Source organism: Periplaneta americana, chromosome 3 (genome assembly GCF_040183065.1).
Source record: "Periplaneta americana isolate PAMFEO1 chromosome 3, P.americana_PAMFEO1_priV1, whole genome shotgun sequence".
Taxonomy (NCBI): Eukaryota; Metazoa; Arthropoda; class Insecta; order Blattodea; family Blattidae; genus Periplaneta; species Periplaneta americana.
The window spans coordinates 125,570,128-125,587,971 of NC_091119.1; the positions used below are offsets into that span (position 1 = coordinate 125,570,128).

General features: G+C 36.2%; 1 protein-coding gene across 1 annotated transcript in view; it reads left to right on the forward strand.

The window, feature by feature from the left end:
- Window positions 1–9,784: 9,784 nt before the first annotated feature.
- smog (G-protein coupled receptor 158 smog) overlaps window positions 9,785–17,844 on the forward strand; it is a 426,301-nt gene continuing 418,241 nt past the window's right edge. The window contains exon 1 of the mRNA XM_069822646.1: window positions 9,785–9,912. The gene's annotated coding sequence lies outside the window, so the exon portion shown is untranslated. The remainder of the gene's footprint in view (window positions 9,913–17,844) is intronic.

Consider the following 17,844-nt stretch of genomic DNA (forward strand, 5'->3'; position numbering starts at 1 on the left):
CTCACATAAGCCCGCCATTGGTCCCTATTCTGAGCAAGATTAATCCAGTCTCTACCATCATATCCTACCTCCCTCAAATCCATTTTAATATTATCTTCCCATCTACGTCTCGGTCTCCCCAAAGGTCTTTTTCCCTCCGGCCTCCCAACTAACACTCTATATGCATTTCTGGATTCGCCCATACGTGCTACATGTCCTGCCCATCTCAAACGTCAAACCATATAGCCATATCTCTAAATAGTCTACGTGGTTTGAAAGAGTATTTGAGGAGCATAGTATCAAAGTTAGACAACTCAATTTTTTCGATATCGAGATATCGATTGTTTCTCATAGAATTTTGTATGCTGAATGCAATTCTGGAACGGTTTAGGTTAAAAATGGACAGAACAAAGCGAAAATAGCACTTAATTGTGCGCTTTAGAATCAAAATGTAGACAACTCCACTGTGGCTTGGTTTCAAATTGGGACAATTCCTTCAGCAGCCAATGAGAAGCCCATATTCGTACCACCTTTTCCATTCACGTATCGCGAACCCAACATGACTGATTGTTTATGTAATCGGTTTGTGGATGAATAAGTACTGTTTTACGTAAATTTTCTTTGTAAAATTATGTTACATCGTTGTTTCAATAAGAATATGGAATTTCATGTCAAAGAAGTTCCTCAAAAGGAAGCGAGGAAGCTTCGTTTGGTTTCAAAAACAGACAACTCCATGACTTAGTTTCAGAGATGGACAACTCCAGGTTTCAAAAACAGACAACTCCATGACTTAGTTTCAGAGATGGACAACTCCACTTTTTAAACTTTAACTTGCGACCTGAATATTAATTTTAATCACATTTTGAGACTGAAAAAATGTTCCTATGACACTTGAGAATGTTTAAAAAATGTACGTAGGCTATAACGGTGACAATGGTTTCCAAGGATCTAGTTCTTCGCCTCTCCTGTAAAAAAAAAAGCAGAAGTGAAGTTGTCCAACTTTAACACCAAGCTCCTCATTTAATGATATAAATTATTAAGTGGTCTCATGAGTAATATCTGTTTTTAGGTCTGGTGTTTCGTAAGATTTTAATTATTTTCCTTAGTTGATCAATGCAATTTATAGAACTGTAGGTACGGCTATTACTGCCTATTGTGAGCGTGTGACAGTCGTCAATTGTTAATAGAAAGAATATAGAATGGAGATCATAAAGTTTGAGATTATAGTCCTTCTAAAGCACTACTGAAAACAAGAATATAAAGTCGCTGCCCTGACTCGAAGTATATGTGAAGCCGAGGGTGAAGGTGTCGTTAATGAGCGTGTAGCACAACGATGGTTCCAGTGTTTCAATAATGGAGAATGAGCCATTAAACAATGTCCTGGAAGACCTAAGACAGGCATGCCAGGGATGAGACACTGAATGTGCAGTGTATGTGCGCGGATAGCCGGTCTGTGCAGATTGCGTCATTCACGTGTTGCCTTACCAGTTCTTAGACGGAGGGGTGTACAAGAATCTATTCTGCGCTTCCAGTGTTCAATTAAATTGACATTTGAACATTACAAACACACTTAACAGAAGGATAAAAACACAATTATTGTCATTGTCTATATTTGACAACTGTAACGCAAGAAACTTTAGGCTTACTCAGTTATGGTTCGCAAAGCAGTGGTTTGTAGAGTATCATTTATTAACGTGATTTGTATACAGTATTTGAAGAAAATATAAATATTGCAGTAATCTGGAAACAACAAAAAACGAACATAGTATTTCATTTTACGTAGTAGGTACTGATTATTTCAAAGCAATACTGTTTCATTGTTCAAGCATTATTGGGACCATTGGTGTACAAATGTTAAATAAAATTTTTTACTCCCAATTACATGCAGTAGGACATTGTGAGACTTTTACACTGAAATCATTTCCTTCCTGTATGTTAATATAAATTCATATTATTATTAATAAATTGGATAAATTACGCTTGAATTTAAATTTTATTTGGAAAACGTTGACAGCAAGCATCAGCAAGATGGGAGAGTTACTTAAATGAGTTAAAAGCCAGTTCACAAGCTAGCTGTGAATCGAGGACATTTTATGTCAGGTTTAAATATTTATTAACGTAAGTATATTAATATAATATAGTAACGTGAGATGGAAAATTCGCCATTGTATATTTTTCCAGAAAATTTTCCTGCCTTACAAATAGCTACTTTCTTCGTTCCCTTACAACCTCAAGAGCTTCACATGTATTCCTCACTCATTATTCTCATCACTTATCAGCTCATCAAATAAAAGTTGTAAGTCGTCTGACCTTTGATGGCTGTGTTAGTACAGACTTCAAAACAATGCTATTGTCACGTTTGTTTTGCAGTGAGAGTACTGCTTAAGAAATAAGAGCTGGCGAACATCATATTTTGAGAACTTTACTAATCTGATCTAAATTCTCACAACACTATTAAGTCCACATGAGATGATGAAAGCCTTTCATTTTAAAATAATTATTGTTGGCTCGTGTACGGTGTGGTCTTAGCTAATAATATAACTTAAAACTTACAAAGACAGTTTACTAAATACAGTAGGCCTAATTAACTTAATGCAAACTGATAAATAACACACAAGAGCAAAAAAAAAGAGAAGAAAGAGAAAAACACATTTAATATACATTGCCAATCAGACAGAAGCTAGTGATATTCAATAAAAACATGAATATAGTCGACAATATGTTATATGATTCGTAATTTCTCTTCTTCGTTATATATGTGGACTCCTCACTTTATTTTTCATGACAAAAATTCACACTCACAGCTCAATGAGCATCCGTACTAAATCTGTGTTACTGAAACAAAAGCTGATCTGCTACTGCAGGCACTGTACAGCTCTGTCGCGCTCCCCTTCAAGCCGGTTCACTCCCTTGAGGTAGGGGAATAGGAACTGCACATCGCACAGAGAGAACTGCACAATATGCAGACTTTTGGTATGCCTGAACTAAGATATGGAATACTGAGAACACACTTAGAGTTTTGGAAGAAATTCTACAAAAAAGTACCGTACTTTCAGGTTGTAAGAAGAACTTGATGCTTCAAAAGATATAATGCATCACAACATTAAGACTCTTAGAAAAATCATATAAAGGTTTTAGATGTGTACTCATGAATTGACATCTGAACTGGCTCAACGCAGAGTGGATATCTGTCATCAGCTTATCCTAATCTCATGGATGATAGATTTATCAGGAGATTGTCACATCTGGTGAAAAAGGATATATTACTGCAACTCTGGCACCTCAAAACTGTGGCTCGATCCCCGTCAGCCTGCTACGGTCGTCGTTAAACAAAATCGAGTTCGACCCCAAACTAGTGTTATGTGTTTGGTGGAATTCAGAAGGCGTGATTTACTGGGAGTTTGTTCCAATTGGACGTGGAGTCGATAGATCTTTATTCTCAACAGCTAGAACGAGTTCATAAAGTTGTGAAAGGGAGGTTTCCGGCATTATTTAATTGAAATATAGTTCTCTTACAACAGGACAAAACGAGACCCCATACCGCTTGAACAACCATGAAAAAAGTCCAGGAATCGGAAGGAATCGAACTGCTGTTATACCCGCCTTATAGCCCTGATCTTATGCCTTAATATTGCTATTGTTTCGATCCATAGCACACTTCCTGCGTGGAAAAAATGAATTGTCCGAAACTTGGAAGCCGTTAAATGGGTAGCGCCGAATTCTTCGCATCAAAAACCAGAAACTGGTGCCGTCACGGGATAACAAACCTCGCTGAAAGGTGGCTCAAGATCATAGAATCTAATGGCCCTTACTTTGTAGATTAATTTGTCACAACACATTACATTATAACTAAAATTTTGCTCCAGAACCTACATTACTTATGAGTAGAGACCGAAATCTTGGCCACTACTCTTTGAAGTTAAGTGAGTACGGAGTTTGTGCAATGAACAAATTGACCTGACGAGGAGTAGTGACACGTTTAACTTAAAATGTTACTCTTTCACAGACACTACTCTTAATGAAATGTTTAGGGTAAATTAGGGTCTGTTGGACAGTCGGGCATGTTGGACACTTTGTACTTTAACGTGTCACCTTGCCACTTGTGGGCATCACATCAGTGGCGGTTCCTCGGGGGAGGGAAGGAAGGAACGTCCTCCTCACATTTCTTCTTTTGAAAGTAAATATCAAATAAAATATGTGCCTTGAAATTCGAGGAAGATTTGATAATTTTTAAGTTTACAGCTGTAAGAAAAACTAGGTTGATCGAGTTTTAAACGACGCGCGCTCATGTGTCGTAGAAAATTGTGAGAAAGATGCGAGATTGTCTGTGTGGAGGAAAGGCACTCCATTCCTCCTCTACTGCAGTTAACACACATAGACAACAGCGCACTAGCGGCCAGAGAAAGAAGCAGAGTTTTAAAGCAAGTAAATGAACGGAGAGGGAGGAGATCCTCCACTGAATCAGTCATGGGCGGGAAATAGAAACTGACTGATCGTGCAGCAAGCTCGCTACCGCTGCCACCTAACGATGCTGCATTCAACCAGACTGTAACACATCTAGGAGGAGACACAACAAAAACAGTTTTAACGCAACGCTATGAAAGACACCACATAAACTTTTTTTTTTAAATTATAAATCAAAAATATTCATTGCACTTTATATAGGCTACTATTCATGGTTTGAAACTTTCGTGGATATTTGAAAGTTAAAGTCGGGTTTATGTAAAACAAAGAGGAAGTAGTTCTACGTAGTTGGCCCCTGAAATTCACTTCTATTCATTGTTTACTAGACAGGGCAACAGCCAAGTTGTCAGTTTTGTACAAATATATTTGAAACTGAAAGTAGGTACTCCAAACTACATCATTTTTAACATTAAAAATTAATCGGCCACCGGGAGCTTTGAACAATAATGATAGTATGACTTTACAAGAACTGACATTCTTCAAAAACACGTGATACTGAACTTGTAAAATGTACATGTGGCAACACAGACCACGTGGGGGTAGTGTTCTCGCTTTCCTCAGATTATTTCCCATTCCCATTTCCATTTCCTTAAAACGGTTTCGGTTACGAGTTAGTAGATAGTCTCTTCCAACACGTGTGATGCTGTAGTGTGCTCGAAAAATGCTACGAGGTTATGAATTTCCTTGTAATTGTTAATTTGCGCAATTATTCAACAATGAATGGAAGTGAAAACATAATATATTTAACATAATATATTTTGGACAATTTAGGAAAGTCAGTTTACAAGAACAGATTATTGCTATACAGAAGGGAAGGCCAACCCTAACACTATCTGGTCTTACATGTATGCATGTAGGCTAATTTGTAGCATGTTTCATTCAAGAAGGTGTCATTTCGTGCTGTTAACTTCTTTCCTCCTCTTAAGAAATATGCAGGAGCCGCCACTGCATCACATTCTGCTAGAAGTCAATGACGGAAGTAGCCACGAGTGGGGAAAAAGAGGCGAAGAGCCTTCCTCCACACACTTGGCAAGTTCTCACGACCACAAATCACACCTCGCTATGATCATCTATGCACTGCCTTCATGCAGAGAGCATTTTTCTGATTATAGTAATCACTCGTTGGTGGAAATATTACAGGTTATGTATTTACGTATATTGTCGTACTTAAATATATAACCTGTAAGCATACTGTCGTACTTTACAAATTATGTACGAACGCTACTATGTTGAATCCGAATCTTCAGATGATGAGGAAATGGGAGTTATATGAACATATTTTTTTAATGAAAAGAAAAAGTAGGCCTAAATTAAAGCCAGTTATATCTGGAATCTCACGAAGACAAGGGCGAGTTTCGGACACTGATTTCCATTTGGATGATGATTCGTTTAGGCGTTATTTCAGGTTGAATAGACCTCAGTTTTTTGCCATTCATGAGGTGATAGATGATTCTTTGCTATGTTCTGATTAAAATTATGTAAATTGTTAGGACATATTGGTACATTATTTCAAATGTTATTAATAAGTCTACTATTAAATCTCATCAAAATAAAATATAGCCCTACTTATTTTCAGATCATCTGATATTTGTCTCCAGATTTCTTCTTTAAGTTTCATGTTTTTATAGTTTTCATTCCGTGTATCATATAAATAGGCCTACGGGTGACATCGTACAAGTTCGGTAAGTTTCTGACTGCAATTATCAGCCATCTTTCCTCATTGTCAATAAAAACAATACAATTCATCGCCACCTTGATATCATCTTTTCTACATTCAATCGTCATAAAGAGTATAAATGTCAAACATATTTGATAAATGTGTCAAGAAAATTCGCTGAGCTACCGATTTCAGCGAGAAACTCGCTCGAGTTTTTCGTCTCGAACGAGAATCTCTTCCAGAGTGTGGACGTCCATTTGAATCCATGCTATCAATCTTTGAATTTTCTCGCTACACATTTCTCGCTAGCGAGATCTCTTCAAGTGTGTAACGGGCCTTATGTGTGCTTTATATTTATTTTTGCTATCACTTTTGAGACACTCTGTAGATATATGTAACATTCTCTGAGAAGACTTTAAAGAGACGCTCTGGTGAAAAATGTGAAAATTTTAGGATTTTTTTTTTTTTTTTTTTTTTTTCAGTTTAATACACCATTACTATGTGTAGAATCATCTTACCAAAGGAATTTGTTGGGTTAAACTTGGTTTAAAAAAAGTTTTCATGATGTATGTGTGAGCGTTGTCCATTTAACAGCTGTCAAAATCTAATTTTTCAATTTTGATGATAGCGAGTTTTAAGTCTGCTGGATTGAAATACTATACTGATATTCATTGTTAAATTTTAAACTTCGTTGTTGTCGATTATTTTGTTCAGCATTTTTCAGTTTCCAAAATGCTCTTCGTACTACAAATTGTAAGTAATATACTTAAATTTTCAGGAGAGCGTTAGATATAAAAGTGTAAAAACAGATATGCAATTCATAAAAATATACTATTTTCATTTGTTATTAAATACTATTCATATCTGATATTCCTAAATTGAAAAATTTATTAACATGTAAGGAAAGTATATTTTCTACTAATCTAATTTAAATTAATCAAAACCTTCTGATCAATTTGTTTATATTGGTCTTGTAATTTCAAAATAAAATTTTAAGTCGCATATGATAAACTATTTTGTACGAGGAGCACTTCAATAACAAGTCAAAAGTAACAACATTTAAAATAAAAAACGAAAATCTCAAAATTTTTTTGACACAGCTTAACAAAATTTTCCCTTTTATAATGCTTGAAAATCACCGATGGAAAGAGCAGGACCACTTTTTAATAGAAAGGGTGTACTAATAATTATTGATGTTAAGTGATTATTAGATATTGTGTATAATTCTTCAATTATTGATTTTCTAATAATTAGGAATAGCAGAATTGATGATGCTAAAGCTTGTACAAGAAAGTACTTTATTGAAGCTTCTGTTGTGTATACATTTTTGTTGGTTGATATTAGAGGAATAAATGATAATAAATTAATTTCTAACCCTATTCATGCCCCTAATCATGAATTAGATGAAATTGAAATTAATATAACTCTTATTAGAGTTGTTGATAAGAGGATTTGTGTTGAATTGTTGGTCATTAGAGAAGAGAGGTATGGGCATGGATGGGCAACTCGTGCTCCCAAAGTGCTAAAAAAACCTTGAAAGAGAGAAAGGCAGACGGAGCCAGCCGCAGCAGTTACAAGTTGTTTGTAGTTTCGCTGCAAAAGCCACGGTGCGCTCTGGCGGCTCATGCAGGTGGTCGTGATATCTATTCCCTGATTTGAATTTCAGAATGACGCATGGTACAATAATTATAGCAATTTTAGACAGACTATACCTGAACACATAACAAAATTATATTATTTTCTAGCTTTGTAAATTAGTTTAGTACTGGAAACACAAACTGAATACAACCTTTTCAAGATACAATAAACATAGCTGCAACACTTATTTATTATTATACTATTTGTTAATATTTCTTATTATATGCCTTATTTGAAACGAAGACCGCTAGAATTTACAAGTCTTTATACATTAAAGAGTATTCCTCTGTTCTCAGAAAGGTAATAGTCTGTATTCGCAAACAATAACAAATTCAAGGAAGTATTTTTTACATGTCACGGCAGATGAAATAAGCTTACTTCTGAGCTCTTTTTTACTTTGAGAGCTTTTACACTTCTTTCTTGTATTAAACTCTGCCTCAAGCACATACGGTATATATGGAAGCAAAGAATATATTTGGAAATTCTACTTAGGCAACATTACGAACAGTTCGATTCCTGATTTTGCTGGAATCTGAGTGGCGTGCTGTTCTGTAGAGTTATTAATTCAAACTATAAATTTTCAGGATTTTCTATCGGCGTAAGCAAAAAATATTTCAGAAAAATTTCGATTCTTTTTCAATTGTCACTGTTTCTCCAAACTTAGCAGTGAATTCTGCTGTAGGTCTTGAAGTAGGGTCTTATATTCGATAAGAAGATTTTCTTATCACTCTTCAAGATAGTTTATAGCCAAAGAAAATGAAGTTATCTATGTTCTACTTGATACTATCACATTTCAAATTTATCCATAAATGTTCTTATCTAGTCGATTATATGTCGTGCAATTCTGTAACTCGCACGCACAACGTGCTAATGATATTTGATACCAATCTCAGCTTGTTAATATCTCATTTTTACCTTTAGCTGTTCTAAAGCAGATGCAGACAGTATTTCTTTACTAAAACCTTTACTGTTTATTTGTAACATAAAATGTCATGCGTAAGAAAGTGTAATAGAATATAAGCTTTACCTCTCTTCTTAATAAAAAAAAATCTCTTTTTCCTCGTAACTAAAGGGAAATGATCTGGGAATTATATTGTTTTTCACTTAAAACGAGCCGCCACTTACTGCAGACGCGATCGAACTTGTGTCTTGAAAGAACCGCACACTGACAGTACAGCTAGTACAGAGTCCGTTCTACCTGCATTGAAATTATGTTGACACTTTGAGAGCACGAGTTGCCCACCCATGGGTATGGGGTATGAACCCATTAGCTTTATTTAGCTAACTTTTCTAATATAATGTTTTGTTTAGGATACATTTTGGTGTATGGTGCACAACATTTTTTTTATATTTTAGGTAATAGTTTAATTCTATTAAATGTAATAAAGGTGATTTTAGATTACTTTATTTATCCTATGACGATAATCCTTTATTCAGGCACTTTATTTTTGTTGTTTAAATTTTTTTTTCTTTGTTGTTTTAAGCTTTTAATTTTGTAATGCATTTTTTACTTGCTTGCTGGTAATTTGTTTGTAATATCAGTATGATAATGTACTGATATTGTCAAATTTTCAAGTTGATCGGATGAAAATTGTAGAGTAGATTTTAAGAATTTCACAAATGTTTTGCCTTAATTAAAAATAACGTTAAATGAACTGTTACTACATAATATGCTACATTATGCTCCATGTGTACTTCCATATGTCACTGGAGATTAACAGAATATCCAGCGACAAGCTGAAAGATTTCGAGATTTGTCACCGTGTTTGCTGCTGTAGGTTCACACTGATCGTCGTCCATCATCTTTGACTGGCAAACCTCGCCAGTTGATACAGCTACCGACTGTCGGTAAGAGTCGCGTAAAAAGCCAGTCCCATCTTGTCTGTCTGTCCGAGTTGTTCCTCCGTGCAATTTTTCTTGTCGGCCCCTTTTTTCCTTCTTGCGCTGTTTGTGACGGAGCTGCTGGTTGCCATGGCGACGAACCAGGTCGAAGCTGGTGGCGGCGCTGGTGCTGCGGGGACGCCAGAAACTCTCGGACGACGCGAGGGCGTGTGAGACCCTGTTTGGCCGGGCTTGCCTGCCAGTGCTGTGAGACTGACCGACGTGTGTGCCCCGCGCCTCGCCTCGCCATGGCGATCCCCGGCGCCGTGTGAGCAGCATCTGCAAGTTACCAGGTACTTGTTCTGTATTCGAATTTCAAAAATGGAAACTTCGTGATAGGTTTTGTTCGTTGTGAGTCGTAATCGAAAGATATGGATGAATTCACCATAAAAGCGTTTTAACTTATCTACAAGATGTAATTAGAAATTCAAATAAAAAGGATGAATTATGTCATGTATTTAATTCGAAGATTAAGATATGAATCCCAATGAAAATGTGTGGTGAGGAGTTAAGTTGATGAATGCTGCTGGTGATTATAGTGGTAATAATATAATAATAACAAAGGTAGTAGTAATAGTTTCCTCCTATTTTTGTGTAAATTTGCTTCGTGCATTGAAGAAAAAATTATGGACACTTTGACAATTTATTTTCATTTTAAGTTTCAGTTGTGAAGGAAAACAATTTTATAATGTAACATAGAGATGAGTCGTGATTTCGGCTTATTAACGAGCTGTAAAATGGTTCGAAACTCAACGTTTAAAATCAAATATTGGAACTGTGAAAATTTTACCTACAATTAGTATGGGAATACGATTTAAAAACCGTTCTGGGTAATAATAATAATAATAATAATAATAATAATAATAATAATAATAATAATAATAATAATAATAATAATAATAATAATAATAAAACAGTTTACAAACACTTACTCCATACTGTATTTCTGAAGCCAATATGAAAGAATTAAAGCATTGGATTTCGTAGATGAGATTATGAAACATTGGTATTAGCAGGATATTTGACAGTGATAATTATAATTTTCATTAAATTGGTTATTTTAATTTTTCATTCACATAATTGAATTCAAATTTTTAAAAATAAAATATCGTAATTGAATAGTCCTATGCATTTTAATTGATAGTAAATTCTAACGTTTCATAAAATGTATTATCAATATTATTATTATTATTATTATTATTAGTAGTAGTAGTAGTAGTAGTAGTATTACTATTAATATCGTCGTTATTATCATAACCAATCATCAATTATCATCGTCATCAACTTACGTTGTTAGAACTGCAGCGTTTCGTATATAGCTAATGTAAATGCAGCATATCCAGTTTCAATTCCCCACAGAAATTTGAAGATTTTTCTCTCTTTGCTAGAATCTATTAGCCTCTTGTCTTCTTTTGGTCGTGTGTTATCTAACGCGCTCACTTTACGTCATGGTTATGCTGCCTGCATGGTCAGGAAGGGACGCGCAATGAGCTACGGCTACTGTAAAATAACTATGTTATCAGATGCAAGTGCTTTATCAAATCAAAATGCGATATTTATCTCACTTATTGATCGGTAACACACCATTTATTGTTTTACTTTCAAAATGACAAACGCAATATGACATCTTGGCGATTTTACGATAGGAAATTTGTAGTTGTTTTTCAAAACTTTTTAAATTGAAGGTTATTTTTTTTAGATAGGAATCTTACCACCATCTTAATACTTTTGAGACGTTCTATTTTATTTGGCATTATTTACTATATAACGAAAAAAAAACTGTTTATTCCATTTCGAGAAAGTTGCCATTTCGTTAAAAAAGTACTATTGTTTTGCAGATGAATTTATTCCTGAATTCTGAATACAAGCAAAATTCGTCCCATCGTTTAGCAGAGATTAAAATCTTTCTAAGAACGACAAAGACGGATAGGGTACAGACGCCTGACAGACATGTTAACGGAGAGACTCGTTCACAGAAGCCATTTGTGGATTCGCATTAGACCCTTATGTGTTGATTGAAATTATATTTCTGGTACTTAACATAGGAGGATGAGAGACTTTCTCGGGTTTCTCTCGTTTCCTTTAAGTTCAAACATTTTATTCTACCACCATTTTCCATATTACTTACCTTTCCCCCCACTTTCATATATTATTTTATAATAATATATGGTGCACAATGACGTAGGGAGTGGTACAAAATGGAGATATGTGACACTAATAACTTTAAACCATGGATTTTCGCCGGTCGGAGATGCCTACTCAGCGAGATCTGTGATATACAGAACGATATAGGCTATAAGATCCTGCTGATGGTCGGGGAATTGAACAAGACTACCCCTTTAGTATCTTCGAGCTGCAAATACACCCATTGATTTTTATTATCTCACACTTTCCTCTCCAGAGGTTATGAACAGTGGTAGCAGTGCAGATCTTGCGTTCAACTTCCATAAAATATCAAATACGTATAGACCTACAGGCAAGCGTATAGGCAGACAAACTTGTTGGAAGATGAGTGTGTTTATTGACAAGCGTGTGGAATGATAATCGTGTTCAATGACGGATGTGTTGACTAGCAATCGTGTGGAATGGTAATCGTGTTGACTGATGGACGTGTTGATTGCCGGGAGTGGTGTCTGCAAATCGTTTTGACTCGTAGTTGTTTGGAGTAGTAATCACGACAACTGACGGGATGTTGACTAGTAATCTGTGGAATTATAGTTGTTTGAAATGGTAATCGTGATAACTGATGTGTTTTTTGCTGACGTGGACGTGTTGTCTGGCAATCGTATTGACCTACGGGAATGTTGTCTTGTAATCGTGTGGAATAGTAATCGTGATAACTAACGGGTGTGTTGACTGACAAGCGTGGACCAGTAATCATGTGGAATGGTTATCGTTTTGATTGATGGGCGTGTTGATTGACGGACATGTTGTATGGCAATAGTATTTACTTATGGGCGTGTTGTCTTGCAATCGTATGGAATGGTAATCGTGTTGGCTGATAGCTCGAAATGGTAATCGTGCTAACTGACGAATGTGTTGACTGATAAGCCTTGACTATAAATCGTGTGAAATGGTAATCGTGTTGACTCATGGGTGTGTTGATTGAGGAGCGTGTTTTCTGGCAATCGTGTTGACTAACGGGCATGTTGTCTTGCAATCGTGTGGAATGTTAATCGTGTTGACTGGTAGTTGTTTGGAATGGTAATCGTGATAACTGACGGATGTGTTGACTGACAAGCATTAATTAGAAATTGTGTGAAATAATAATCGGTTGACTGATTGGCGTGTTGATTGACGGACGTGTTGTCTTGCAATCGTGTGAAATGGTAATCGTGTTGACTGGTAGTTGTTTGGAATGGTAGTCGTGATAACTGACTGGTGTGTTGACTGACAAGGGTTAATTAGAAATCGTGTGAAATAGTAATCAATTGACTGATTGGCGCCTTGATTGAAGGATGTGTTGTCTTACAATCGTGTGGAATGGTAATCGTGTTGATTGGTAGTTGTTTGGAATGGTAATCTTGATAACTGACGGGCATGTTGACTGACAAGCGTTGGCGAACATTAGTGTGGAATGGTAATCATGCTGACTCGCATCGTTCGGAATGGAAATCGTGATAACTGACGGGTGTGTTGGCTGACAGACTTTGGCTAGTAATTTTATGGAATGACTGGAAGTCGTTCGGAGTGGTAATCGTGATAACTGACGAGTGTGTTGGCTGAGAAGCGTTGTCTAGCATTCGTATGGAATGGAATGATTGGGAGTCGTTCGGAATGGTAATCATGTTAACTGACGGGTGTGTTGCCTGACAAGCATTGTCTAGCAATCGTATTGAATGGAATGATTGGGAATCGTTCGGAATGGTAATCGTGATAACTGACGGGTGAGTCGGTTGACAAACGTTGTTTAGCAATCATATGGAATGGAATGATTGGGAGTCGTTCAGAATGGTAATCGCGATAACTGACGGATGTGTTGGCTGACAAGCGTTGTCTAGCAGTTATATGGAATGGAATGGAATGGAATGGAATGGAATGATTGGGAGTCGTTCGAAATGGTAATCGTGATAACTGACGGGTGTGTTGACTGACAAACGTTGTCTAGCAATCGTATGGAATGGAATGACTGGGAGTCGTTCGGAATGGTAATCGTAATAACCGACGAATGTATTGACTGACAAACGTTTATTAGCAATCGTGTAGAAGGTAATCGTGTTGACTGAAAAGCGTGTTGCCTGAGTGCCTGACAGGCATGTGGAATGTTAATCATATTGACTGACAACAAGCGTGTTGACCTGGCAGACATGTTAAATGACAATCGTGTTGACTGGCAATCGTATTGACTGGTAGCCGTGTTAAATGTTCGACATACTGTAGGCCTATATGCAGAATTATACATATATATATATATATATATATATATATATATATATATATGCATGCAGACCAAAAACAACTTTCTCCATAACTAAGCTACTAAACAATTCTATATGTGTTAAGATCTATGGAAACGGATTACATGCTACTATTTATTTCGTCGCAATGTCCACGTTTCTGGCTCCATCAATGCCACACTTCACACAAAGCACTTTACTATACTCTTCTTTAGTTCTTTTTTCACAAATCCGCAGATGATGCTCCCTTATCTATTAAAACCTTTGTTTCCCATTGCTATCTTCCTTTTAACTTCTTTGCAGCAGCTCATATTATACTTACGGTACACCCAAGTATTTGAAACTGTCCACTTACTTTACTGCCTCATTTCGAATTCGCAACTTTACCTTCTTTAAGTTTCTTCCGATAGCCATGGTCTTCGTATAGTTTGCATTTTATCTTGATCCCAAACTACACATAGCTATCATTTAGCTCCAGTAGCATATTCCTTAGTATCACCTCCTCTTCTGCTAACGATGCCATATCATCAGCAAATCTTATGCAGTCTATTCTTCCTCCTACTATCACCCTTCCCATGTTCTGAAAACAATTCTTCACTAAATCCTTCAAGTAGATGTTGAACAGAGCATGCTTGTCGTACTCCTCTCCTTATTCCATTTTCCTTTGAAATTTCTTCTCCTATCCCGACTTTTTTCTCGTTACTTAGGACATATGAATTACTTAATTTAAATATCCAACGAATTTCGAACTGTAATACAAAATAACATACGTGTTGACTGATAATCGTGTGGTCTGTGAGGTTGGTTGTTAACGTCTTTGAGTGCGTTTCAATAAGACCATTCATGAGCTGAAAACTCCTGTAAGCCGGATTTCATAAACCCTGATTGCATGCTGATAGGAGGGATGTGCTAGTGGCTAGCATGCCAACAATTTGTCCAAAGAGGACATCTGTAGCATAAGATAAATGTTCGCAGTTCAAGCATTGCAATAATTCCTCCATACGACCTAAATACTCTAATGAAAAGTTCAGGCTCCTCTCTGATGTAAATTTTAAAATTTACTTTGTGTATTAAAATTAAAATTTGTCTAATTTAACTCTAGACTATGATATATTTTGATCGTTACATTGTCGTATCTGGCCTGGGCCAATAAAATTGTTAGCGAAATATTCTATATTTTCCAGAGGATAGAAAATGATCCTGGGGATCGCAGTGCTGGGTCATTCATTAATTTGACTTTCTTATAACAATATCAACGCGAATTTGAAGTGGATTATTCGAAAATGAAAGCTACCGATAATGTTTCTTGAAGTACTTCGGTAGATTTAAAGGTTGTAAATTTATTTTAGTTTGTGTTGCCTGTAACACGGAAATATATACGCAGTAATGAATTCTACATATGCTCGCCTTCAAGGCAGGAAGCTATTGTAGCTATGGTAACATTGAAATGCCTCCAATCGTTTTCCTACCAGGCCAAGAATGTCTTCGTGGTAGACTATGATTTTTAGTATAAAAAAGCCGAAGTAGTATGCATAAATATGTAATCTGGAAATAATTTATGCAAACATTTGCTGTACGCTAATTGTACACCTCTGTGAGTGTTAGCATTGCGTGGCATGTAAAGTAAAAATACAAGTTTGTTTATTAATTTTTTCTCAATCACGAAGCTGTCTCTCGTGGAACTCAAAGTGTTCCGCAAAACTACGAGGGAGAAACCCTGATGTGTTACATAAAAGTGTACGATGAATTTAAAATATTTTATTCGCGAGGTTAGAAATGCTCTTTTAACCGGAGCAGATGATGAGATGATGATGAAGAAGATGAGTTTAGCTGGTGTAAAATTAAAATTACTATGCTTTCAAATTTCATATTCATCACATTCACAAACATCAGAAGTTTTTAAAAGTAGTCAGTCTTAGATCTGATTTAAACCTTGTACATAATTAACGTTTGTAATTGTTATGTTAGGAATTTCAATTATTAAGACTCAAGCTACTGCATCATTCATTAGACGTCAAGTTTCTTTCCGTACATCTATCAAGTTCTAAACATATAATAATTGTTGCTTATTCCAAGTAGTATGCTTGTAGAAGGACTGGTTTCAGTTGCTCTATTAAGTAGAGCCCATTAGAATTTATTTATATTCGCCATAAAATAATCAGAATTACATTTACACATTTGAAACATTGAATCACCATGATTTTGTGTAATGTTTAATTTGTCGTGATTACAAGATTCCGTCACACACACGAATACAATTTATGAACAACTGTTTTGCTGTAGGATTACTGACAGCATAATTCGAAATCAATTCAGCTGGCAGGAAATGTATATGTTTGCTGTTTACTCCATTGCCTCTTATATCCGTCCTCATACCCTAATACTAAATAAAACACCACAACAGTAAAGTTGTGTTTAGATAGCTTGGCCGTTCATAACATTCTGCGCAGTAAACCAGGAAATTTCATTTGGAGCTAATAAGAAAAAAAAAGGGTGTATGGGTTAGTTCCTGTGCAACTTTTGTACAGTTCATTTCTTTCCTTGTGTAATTGCGTAGTATACTAACTATTGCAAAAACATTAGTACCTTAATGGAACCAATAAATACATTGTAGTTTACTTTATTGTGAGTGGAAGGGTCAAAAGAGAAGACTGCACTGTGTTAAGTGTGACTGAATAGCAGTGAGTGAAAAAAACTGTGATCGCTCATGGAGTGCAGATACGTGATCAGTTTTTTTCATTATAGCTATAACTTCCGTCAGCATGCATGTACTTCTCCTTTCCCCTCCTGTCCCACTGAATATGCTGAGAAACTGACTCACTCCATATCACCTCTACTCAAATGTTCGCACATAACACCGGCCAAGCTATCTAAACAAAACAGTACCATCATCTCTATTGGCATTCCGAAAACAAACAGGTAGTGGTGGTAGCGGCAGTGATGGTAATATATTCGTCAACTACAGAGCTCTCATTGTTTGCATATTCTTGTAGGTATACTTCATTTGTTCGGTCTGTACTGATCTTGTATTATATCTCTCCGTCTGTGCAACGTCACAGTTTACGGAGAGGGGAACACAGATAGCAAAAATATGTACTAATATGTGAGAAAAAGTATGTTCAAACGCTCAACTTACATCAGACAAGCAGTGATCAGAGCATTGGAATGAAAAATCCAGATATCTTTTGTTTTGATTTTGACGTGAATACGTCTATAAGTTCAGTCCAGTACTAGGGTGTCATCCCAGGAAGTTGACCGATATATTTTCAGGCCAGTTTTTGCGCCTATAATTCCTAAACTAAAATACATTTTCCAATACGTCGATCGACAGACGAAGGATCAATGTACCCAACGTGACCTTGAGTTGAAGCGGGTGACGTCTAACGATACGCGGGAAGAGGAAGTTGCACGAATTGGAGGTCGCGCAGCAGCCGAGACAGTGTAACTCAATGCGAGATGCTAGAACGTTCACAGTGGTGTCAAACGATTCATAACAAACTAGGCTACAATCTAAATTGAGCAACAATCAGCAGTTGAGAAGTTAACTTAGAAAAAGTCGCGAGTAAAGTTGAGTTAAGAGAGGCAATTCACAATGTCGAGGTATATGAAGCACAAATGGGAGTGGGCTTACAATGAATGGATACTTTACATTCTACACTCATTCCAAAAGACGTATTCACAGGGTTTAAACCACAGTCGCATTTGTCGCATTTTGTTATTCTACTTTTAAAAATGCAACAAACTTTGAATGTAAATGTGCAAAAATGCGACAACCACATTGGACTTCAGAAACGAAGACGGTAATGGAGAAAATGAAATCAGAGATAT